Source organism: Scylla paramamosain, chromosome 15 (genome assembly GCF_035594125.1).
Source record: "Scylla paramamosain isolate STU-SP2022 chromosome 15, ASM3559412v1, whole genome shotgun sequence".
NCBI lineage: Eukaryota > Metazoa > Arthropoda > Malacostraca > Decapoda > Portunidae > Scylla > Scylla paramamosain.
Window position 1 is genome coordinate 6,174,047 of NC_087165.1, and position 10,660 is coordinate 6,184,706.

The 10,660-nt window shown below is 42.1% G+C and overlaps 1 long non-coding RNA gene across 1 annotated transcript; it reads left to right on the forward strand.

Annotated features, from left to right (window-relative positions):
* Positions 1-2,293: 2,293 nt before the first annotated feature.
* On the forward strand, positions 2,294-5,805 carry LOC135107324 (uncharacterized). The gene is made up of 4 exons (XR_010271708.1): positions 2,294-2,381; positions 2,864-2,966; positions 4,332-4,780; positions 5,104-5,805. It is a non-coding gene; the product is annotated as an uncharacterized LOC135107324 (long non-coding RNA).
* The last annotated feature ends 4,855 nt before the right edge of the window (positions 5,806-10,660 follow it).

Genomic DNA, 10,660 nt, shown 5'->3' on the forward strand with positions numbered 1-10,660 from the left:
TCTTGTCACATCCATCAACAGCCTACGTGCGTGCCTGCCTCTCTCTCTCTCTCTCTCTCTCTCTCTCTCTCTCTCTCTCTCTCTCTCTCTCTCTCTCTCTCTCTCTCTCTCTCTCTCTCTCTCTCTCTCTCTCTCTCTCTCTCTCTCTCTCTCTCTCTCTCTCTCTCTCTCTCTCTCTCTCTCTCTCTCTCTCTCTCTCTCTCTCTCTCTCTCTCTCTCTCTCTCTCTCTCTCTCTCTCTCTCTCTCTCTCTCTCTCTCTCTCTCTCTCTCTCTCTCTCTCTCTCTCTCTCTCTCTCTCTCTCTCTCTCTCTCTCTGATGGCTATTATTACCACGGGTCACTCAAAAAAAAAAAACAATAAGAACAACAACAACAACAACAAAAACAACGGTAGCAACAGCAACAATAACAACAACAACAACAACAGTAGCAATAACAAACAACAACAACAATAACAACAACATCCAATAATACAACCACCACCACCACCATCTCCACTATAACCCCTACAATTTCTTATTAGATCACATAATTTTCTACATTTCTTAGTTACGTTTGTTTCTTCTTTTCTATCATCCCTTTAATTTTTTCCTACCAATTCTTCCTTTTTAATTAGTCTTCTCCTTCTCCTTTATCTCTAAGCTTCTTGTCACTAATCTTAATTGTTGTCTATCTTCCTCTCATATCCTATCATTACTGCCTTATATTTTTTTCTAAACTGTCATTGTAATTTTCCCATCAGCTTTAAGTATCTTAGTTTTCTGCACCTTACATTCCACTTCATTCCTACTTTATTTCTCTTCCAGTTGCTTTCCTCTCCTCCCGTGGATTTTATTTTTACTTTTACAGACTTTGTCTAATTCCTCTTTTCCTAGAGAGATAGATAGATAGATAGATAGATAGATAGATAGAGAGAGAGAGAGAGAGAGAGAGAGAGAGAGAGAGAGAGAGAGAGAGAGAGAGAGAGAGAGAGAGAGAGAGAGAATGTCAAGAGGGTTTTTGTTGTCGCGGGGCGTTGAGCCTGGGCGGACAAGGCGGCCAGGAAGTGATAATCTGAGTGTGTATTTCAGAGGTGTCTGCCAGAGGATTCCAGAAATAGGTGATGGATAGGCGGATGTTGCTTTCCGGTTAAGTACTTGTGTTAAGTATGTATGTATGTGTGTAGGTAGTGCGCGAGCGAGCGCGCGCACGCACGCACGCACGCACGCACACACACCCACACCCACCCACACACACACACACACACAGTACAAAGGAACACCGTAATAATTTCTGTAGATTTCCTTTTCATAATCTGGTTCAGTCTCTCTCTCTCTCTCTCTCTCTCTCTCTCTCTCTCTCTCTCTCTCTCTCTCTCTCTCTCTCTCTCTCTCTCTCTCTCTCTCTCTCTCTCTCTCTCTCTCTCTCTCTCTCTCTCTCTCTCTCTCTCTCTCTCTCTCTCTCTCTCTCTCTCTCTCTCTCTCTCTCTCTCTCTCTCTCTCTCTCTCTCTCTCTCTCTCTCTCTCTCTCTCTCTCTCTCTCTCTCTCTCTCTCTCTCTCTCTCTCTCTCTCTCTCTCTCTCTCTCTCTCTCTCTCTCTCTCTCTCTCTCTCTCTCTCTCTCTCTCTCTCTCTCTCTCTCTCTCTCTCTCTCTCTCTCTCTCTCTCTCTCTCTCTCTCTCTCTCTCTCTCTCTCTCTCTCTCTCTCTCTCTCTCTCTCTCTCTCTCTCTCTCTCTCTCTCTCTCTCTCTCTCTCTCTCTCTCTCTCTCTCTCTCTCTCTCTCTCAAAGATCTCTCTCTCTCTCTCTCTCTCTCTCTCTCTCTCTCTCTCTCTCTCTCAAAGATCTCTCTCTCTCTCTCTCTCTCTCTCTCTCTCTCTCTCTCTCTCTCTCTCTCTCTCTCTCTCTCTCTCTCTCTCTAAGGACATAGTAGAAACAGTGACTTTTGCACAATCCAGGAGGCAGACAGTGCTCAGATGCGAGGCTTAAGGTAGGATATCATCATACTCACCACCACCACCACCACCATCACCACCACCGCCACCACCATCCCCACCACCGACGCCATTGTCACCAGTGCAGTGCAAGGCATGTTGGTGGGAGTGGCCCCGAGTGTGAAAAGATGCGTCATTAACATTGAAATCACGTTCTTTTTGCCCTTCCTATTATATTCCCATATTCCCACGTAACAGAAGAACGATAGTAAATATTCAGCCCCTCAATAGGACATTGGACTTTGGAGGGATATGGATGATGATAATAGAAACAGTGGCAACTCGGCTCAGCAGGTCAGGGGGCTGCCGGCGCGAGGTATATAGAGGGGTGATAGTGTCGCTGCGTGTCAGTTCCGTGTTTGTGTGTCCAGTCAATCTGCAGGAGTCCGTGGCGGCGGGTGCACCACGCAAGTACGTACCTACACCTCTCTCAAATCCTTATAGATAGTTGGATAGATACCGATATCATATTACGTGGGATATATTAAGAAAAGCTGGAGAAAGGACTGAGTATGGGAAATGTGCAAATCTCCCAAATGCTATACATAATTTTATGGCACTTGACATTAACTCAATTAAACATGAGACATAATACAAAGCTCGGCCAGGGTAAGGGAAGCTGGAGAAGGGTCTGAGTAAAAAGAACGTCCCAATCTCTAACTTTCATACATGATGCTAGGACAATATTGACACCAACTCGATCAGACATGAGATCACTTCACTCGCTAGCTAGACCCATGTACATTCTGCTACCCCTCTAATTATTTTTAGTTCCCTAAGCCTATTAGAGACTAGGGACTTAGCCTCGTAGAGAAGGACTTTGCCGCGAGTGTAGTGGATGCCTTTCCTAAGGGCTTCAATTACTGACAATTTTCTCCCACCCGTTAAAACAGAATGAAGATAATCTGGGTGTCGTTGTTGCTGGCGGGCCTCTGTTTGGCCAAGGAAGAGGAGGTCGCTGATGATCTCCAGCCCATAGAAGGAAGGAGACTTGAGGTAAGGCATGCCAGTGATTCAGTGCCTGCCATGATGCTACGCGGTGTTCTCCTCACTGCCTTATGCTCTTCTTTTTTTCTTTATGGGGTTCATTTCATACCTCGTTGTAACATGCATGTTTAGTTTTTGGGATCTTATCATTAACTGAAATATTATCGTGTGTTCTTATTGCTGCTCGTACTAGTATTACCACTATTACTACTATTATTATCACTACTACTTCCACTACTATTACTACTACTACTATTATTATTATCCTTGTCTTTATCATTACTACTATTACTACTATCGAATTGATGGCTGAATAGTTAGTAAGTGAGCTCAGCTATCAGTCTGGTCACTCGGCCTTCGCTTTTCCAATCTTGATTCAGACGACATTAGTTTTCCGCCTTCGCAACAGGGCTTTAAGATCTCTATCCTGATCTTGGATTTAGGGCTTCCATGGCTGTTCTCCAAGATCATGGCGCCCTTGAAAAGCTCTGAACTAAAATCTGCAACACTACAACCTACAATCACTACAACACTCAATATGGACTTCCGTACGTGGGAGTTCCTGTATAAGATGCTTAGCTATAGTACTTCCACCTCACATCCCCATCCCGCGCATTTGTCTAATTTGATTTGGGGCTTATCATCCTAACTAACTTTTGAAAGTATGGAGAGATGATTGGTGAGGTTCTCATGGGTGTCTTTCCCACTGGTGAGGGTGGAACTTTTGCTAAAACTATCACTAGAATCATGAAAGCGTTCTTGAAATCCAGAACAATTTCTACTAGATAATAGAGATCAACATAAGACGCTGGAACGTTTGCTTATGCTGTACCTGGCTTACAGTAATCTGGAGAAAGCCCAATCTTAATAATAATAATAATAATAATAATAATAATAATAATAATAATAATAATAATAATAATAATAATAATAATAATAATAACATACCACGTCTCGCTGATGCCTTCAATCCTTCTGAGTGTTTCTTTTCTCATATTGTCCATTTCTTTATTCATTCATCGGTGTGTAACTTAATTTACAGATTCAGCTATTTAAACTATTCGATGCATCTTGTATTGTTATATAGGTAATGCTTCGCCAAACCACATTAATTAAGAATGGGTCCCTGAAAAGAGAGAGAGAGAGAGAGAGAGAGAGAGAGAGGAGAGAGAGAGAGGAGAGAGGAGAGAGAGAGAGGAGAGAGAGAGAGAGAGAGAGAGAGAGAGAGAGAGAGAGAGAGAGAGAGAGAGAGAGTGTGTGTGTGTGTGTGTGTGTGTGTGTGTGTGTGTGTGTGTGTGTGTGTGTGTGTGTGTGTGTGTGTGTGTGTGTGTGTGTGTGTGTGTGTGTGTTTATTTGTTTGATTGTGTGTTGCAGATGAGGGCTGGCGACACTCCATGCAACGGATGCGTCTCACCCGAGGACAAGCTCACCTCATCGTCTGTGGTGGTGCCTTCCCTTGATCTGCAAAACTTGCTCGGCTCTAAGAGTGATCTACTATCAAGTGCCATCAGTCCCCGATTTGTCTCCCGAGGACCTGCTTCTGAAACTCGGCAACCTCGTATCCTATGCTAGCTCAGCAACCGATGATAAACCCTTGGGTTTTGAGAACAATGGTCTTCCTTTGAACATTGACGAAAACGGCATCATTGGTACACTTTCTACTCTTCTTGGTATCGCAGGGGGCCTTGACGGAACTGCTGGCAAACTGGGCACGTTCGTGTCCGTTGTCAATGTGCTCAAAACGTCAGTCTTGGAACTGGGCGCGCGGGGTCTCGAGCTTGCTAACTTTATCCTCGCCGTCATCGGTCTTGCTCTCCTTGTAGGTAAGTATGAGTGGATGCATGCGTGCGTGCATTTAGTATTATACATATACATACGCTACAACGTATAACTGCGTGAAATGTCAACAGAATCTAAAAGTTATAATATGAGGAAAGTTAAACACACACACACACACACACACACACACACACACACACACACACACTCTCTCTCTCTCTCTCTCTCTCCTCTCTCCTCTCTCTCTCTCTCTCTCTCTCTCTCTCTCTCTCTCTCTCTCTCTCTCTCATGACCAATAGTAACAAAAAATCCACACAGAATCCTTCAGTTCAGCTCTCCATCTAACCGTTCCTTTGCCTCTTCTCAGGATACGTGCTCGCGAGCGGCGGAGACTTGGGTCCGCTGGCAGTGGATTTTACCTCATCTTCGCATCGCTCCCTTTCGGACAACTCCGCAGTGGAGAGTATCTCCAACATGGTGTACGATGCCATCAATAATTTCAGTTATTAACGTGCTGATGGCGGGCAGGTGTGCAGGAATAGCCCACCTGACAGCCTTCATTTCAAACACTTCTTTCTTACTTTATTTATTTTTGGTAGCTATTCATCATTCGGTCATTCACGGTCCTCAGTGAAGGCTGGTCCTTCTACTGGGTGACAGCACAGTCCATATCGACGACCGCCGACCAAAGACACCAGGCCGATTCACAAGAGAGTCTGCTGGACGCCCGCAACCCTCGGCCGACTCGACCTTCCGTTGACTGCACAGAACTAGTGACCTCTTCTGCAAGACTCACCTTGAGTGAGTCTTAACTCATGACCTCGACGTACCTGAAGCTCGCTATAAGTGATCATTTCACTTGACAGCCATGTATATATCTTGTATATTAGCACTTTATACGTCCTTGCCGAGCTCGCAGCGCCCCTGAAGCCGCTCACCACCACGAGGGGGGCGCCGCGCTTCGGCTGACTCAACGTGACGCACCGCGACTTTGTGACGCATATGTTCGTATTTATCGTTGCTATATTTTTATATTTAACATTCTTAACAATAAATATAAATTATCAAACCTTTTTTAACTACTCTTTTCTTTGTATCTTTAAGTCATACAACCAATTAGGAGGCAGTAGGCACCTGCCAAAACGATAATTATTTCCAGTGAGGTCTAAAGCACTGGATCAGTGGGTGCTGCGAACTTATCATTAAACCCAGCTGTGAGCTCACTGAACGTTTCTCTTTGTGTCTCACAATACAAGGGAGCAGTCACAGCCTGCCCTTTAAAGACAACACTCTTTCTTCACACAAAACTAGAAGCATCTAATTACACATACACCCTTCACTCAAAAATTCAAAATTATCATGGCGACTCCTACACCAGCCTCAGACTCCCCATCTGGGGAGGGGACCACAAATGTCCCCACGTCGGACTGCTCTTCTGGTATCGACCGTAAGTGTCCTTGACACCCCCCTCAACTTTTCTTCATTAACTTCTGCAACATTCGAGGTCTTAGATCTAATTTTTAATCTGTAGAACACCACCTCTCCTCTACTAAACCTCATCTTCTTTTCCTCACTGAAACACAGGTGTCTGAGGCAATCCCTTTTCTGTTCCCTCCTACTTTCTCTATCCTCATTTTCATTCTAAAGCTGGATGTTGCGTTTATGTGCGCAATGACTTAACCTGCTCTCGTGCCTACGCTCTTGAATCTTCCGAGTTTTCCACCATCTGGCTACGGCTACAGGGTCACTCTCAAACTAAATTGATCTGTGAATCTCATGGACTTTATATTTCTGTCTGGAACCATGCCAAGTTTGTTCTCCAACTAGCCAGAAATTCCTTCATTAATAGAAAGTGTCAAAATCTTTCAAGATCTAACTCCCCCCGTAACTTCTGGCATCTAGCCAAAAACATCTCCAATAACTTTGCTTCTTCTTCTTTCCCTCCTTTGTTTCAACTAGATGGCACCACTGCTATCACATCTATCTCTCAAGCTGAACTCTTCGCTCAAACCTTTGCTAAAAACTCTACCTTGGACGATTCAGGGCTTGTTCCTCCCTCTCCTTCACCTTCTGATTACTTCGCGCTGCATATTAAAATTCTTTGCAATGATGTTTTCCATGCCCTCGCTGGCCTAAACCCTCGGAAGGCTTATGGACCTGATGGGGTCCCTCCTATTGTTCTCCGAATCTGTGCCTCCGGGCTTGCACCTTGCCTAATCAAACTCTTTCAACTCTGTCTGTCAACATCTCCCTTTCCTTCTTGCTGGAAGTTTGCCTACATTCAACCTCTTCTTAAAAAAGGGTGACCGTTCTAATCGCTCAAAATTCCGTCCTATTGCTTTAATTTCCTGCCTATCTAAAGTTTTTAATCTATCCTCAACAGGAAGATACCTAAACATCTATTACTTCACAACCTTCTATCTTATCGCCAGTATGGGGTCCGTCAAGACCGCTCTACTGGTGATCTTCTGGCTTTCCTTACTGAGTCTTGGTCATCCTCTTTTAGAGATTTTAGTGAAACTTTTGCTGCTGCCTTAGATATATCAAAAGCTTTTTGATAGAGTCTGGCACAAAGCTTTGATTTCCAAACTACCCTCCTACGGCTTCTAATCTTCTCTCTGTAACTTCATCTCAAGTTTCCTTTCTGACCGTTCTATTGCTGCTGTGGTAGACGGTCACTGTTCTTCTCCTAAATCTATTAACAGTGGTGTTCCTCAGCTTTCTGTCCTGTCACCAACTCTCTTCCTATTATTCATCAATGATCTTCTAAACCAAACTTCTTGTCCTATCCATTTATACGTTGATGATGCCACCCTGCACTTTTCCACGTCTTTTCATAGACGTCCAACCCTTCAGGAAGTAAACAGCTCACGCAGAGAAGCCACAGGCGGCCTGATTTCTGATATCTTTAAAATTTCTGATTGGGGCAGAGCAAACTTCGTATTGTTCAGTGCCTCAAAAAACGCAATTCCTCCATCTATCAACTCGACATAACCTTCCAGAAAACTACCCCCTCTTCTTCAATGACACTCAACTGTCCCCCTCTTCTACACTGAACATCCTCGGTGTGTCTTTTTCTTATAATCTAAACTGGAAATTACTCATTTAATCTCTAGCTAAACAACTTCTATGAAGTTAGGCGTTCTGAGACATCTCCGCCAGTTTTTCTCACCCCCCCCAGCTGCTAATCCATGTATAGAGTATGCTTCACATGTCTGGGAGGGTTCCATTTGTACCGCTCTTTTAGACAGGATGGAATCAAAAGCTTTTCATCTCATCAACTCCTCTCCTCTATCTAACTGTTTTCAGCCTTTTTTTCATAGCCGCAATGTTGCATCACTCGCTATCTTCTACCAGTATTTTCATGCTAACTACTCTTCTGATCTTGCTAATTGCATGCCTCCCCTCCTCCCGCGGCCTCGCTGCTTCTTTCTCTCACCTCTATTCTGTTCACCTCTCTATTGGAAGAGTTAACCAGTATTCTCAATCATTCATCCCCTTCTCTGGTAAACTCTGGAACTCCCTGCCTGCTTCTGTATTTCCACCTTCTTTGACCTGAGTTCCTTCAAGAGGGAGGTTTCAAGACACTTATCCTTCAATTTTTGACAACCGCTTCGGACCTTATTCGGGGACCGGCATCTCATTGAAATTTTTTTTTTTTTTTTTTTTTTTTAGATTTTTGTTGCCCTTGGCCGGTGTCCCTTATACATTAAAAAAAAAAAAAAAAATATCTGCCACTGAGGCAGTGGCCGTTCCCCATACGACGGTCGGTGTGTGTGTGTGTGTGTGTGCGCACGTATCCTCCAGATCAGAAATGGCCACGCTAAACTCTATGGCTCAAAGATAGCGAGATGTACTGTATGTACATACTGTAAATATAAACTCTCGTACTTTATATCCATCTGTTTCTATATATATATATATATATATATATATATATATATATATATATATATATATATATATATATATATATATATATATATATATATATATATATATATATATATATATTACTTTAATGTTTATTCATATACAAGTATTCTGAAGCTTTGATAAAATACTAATTTTTTTTCCACTCACGGATTTAGAACACCGCAGTAACTCAACACATTCACTACCATTGCCTCGGCCATCGTGACCAAGGGTACTTCAAGAAGCTTTTTTTTTTTTTTTTAGCTCCCATTAATGTCTCTTGTTGAATGAACATACTGTGCAACGATCTCTCTCTCTCTCTCTCTCTCTCTCTCTCTCTCTCTCTCTCTCTCTCTCTCTCTCTCTCTCTCTCTCTCTCTCTCTCTCTCTCTCTCTCCTCTTTCATTCCTATATTTAAAACATTCCCTTCATTTAACCTCAAAGTTAAGGCACCATTTGTTTTCTTCTTCGCAACTTCAGAAATGTGTGTCATGCTACTCAAGCTATTAGTATCTCTACATTTATGAGAGAAAAAATAAAAATAAAGCTCGTAAAATCGTCTCCCAGAGAGAGAGAGAGAGAGAGAGAGAGAGAGAGAGAGAGAGAGAGAGAGAGAGAGAGAGAGAGAGAGAGAGAGGGGGAGGGGGTTGTAAATGACTCTTAATTAAGTTCCCCTTTCATTAAAATCATTCAACCTTTGGTTTTTAACCCCTTGAACAAGAATTCAGTTTTGACGCTTGAGAACTGCAATTCGTCATACCTGCTATTTCTTAGGAAACAATAAACACAAAATGAAATGGCAAAAAGGCGAGTCTATTAAACAGCACAGTATTCAACCTCAACTTGCTAAATCAGAAAACTTTGTGCATGTCAAAGTTCTGTTCTGTGCCGCTTTCCATAGAGTATTCGGCGCATAATTGTGTCTTTGCTCTCCCTGAAACAAAATTTGATTATATATATATATATATATATATATATATATATATATATATATATATATATATATATATATATATATATATATATATATATATATATATATATATATATATTTTTTTTTTTTTGTGTTCTTGTGTGAGTAGGTCATGCGCAAGAGTAATCTAAATTTTGCATGTTTATTCTTGGAGATATTGTTGGTTTATATTATGTACCAAATTTGACCTTGTTCAGTTCAGTGGTTCATGATTATTAAGAGACGTTGACGCATGCGCTGTACAAAACCAGACTTTATGTAATCAGATATAAACAGAGTGAAGGTTCATGACACATACAAAGCTTGAACAAAGCAAGCAAGTGTTATTGGGAAAATGTATGTGACATTCTTCCACTTTTTACAATTAATTTGTTAACTCCACCAGCAGATGTGATAAGACTTGTATCACATAAAACTGAAAGAAGTGTGCAATCGTATGGAGTGAGTTTCGCTGCGATCAGCCAAGCAGTTCTAGAGACATAAGATTGCGAACAGCTGAAAGGTCTGGCAGGGTAGGACATGACTACTTAGATGCAAGAGCCACTCCCGAGAACATAACTTCGTTCCAATCGCAACACAATTCATGTTTTGCGGAGGGTATCCAAAAATTCTGCAGAGCGAGCAAGACGTAACTCTCTCCTTCAATCCACTGAATGTTGTGTCTTCTCTTCAAGCTGGATAACACAGTCTTGTGCAAGTCCAGAGTATACTGTAGTTTCAAAAGGTATCAGCGACGGCTAAAAGAACGATCGAATAATTTAACTATTTCAATATCTATAGAAAATCGTTTAGATGCTCAAATGAAGTAGCAATTTTGAAGAAGAATTCTGGCTTCTTCTTTAGGGATTGGCACCTCAGCGGGCTTCCTTTTTTTCTTTTGTTTTCTTGGGCCAGCTCCCTTCTTTCATAAATAAATTACTCTCGACATTAGGAAATAAAGGGCTAACACAATCACTCAAAATTATGAACAAATAATTCTGAAAGCACATCTTGCAAACCCTGATCCATTCATTATCTATTACTTCACTGAGAAAGA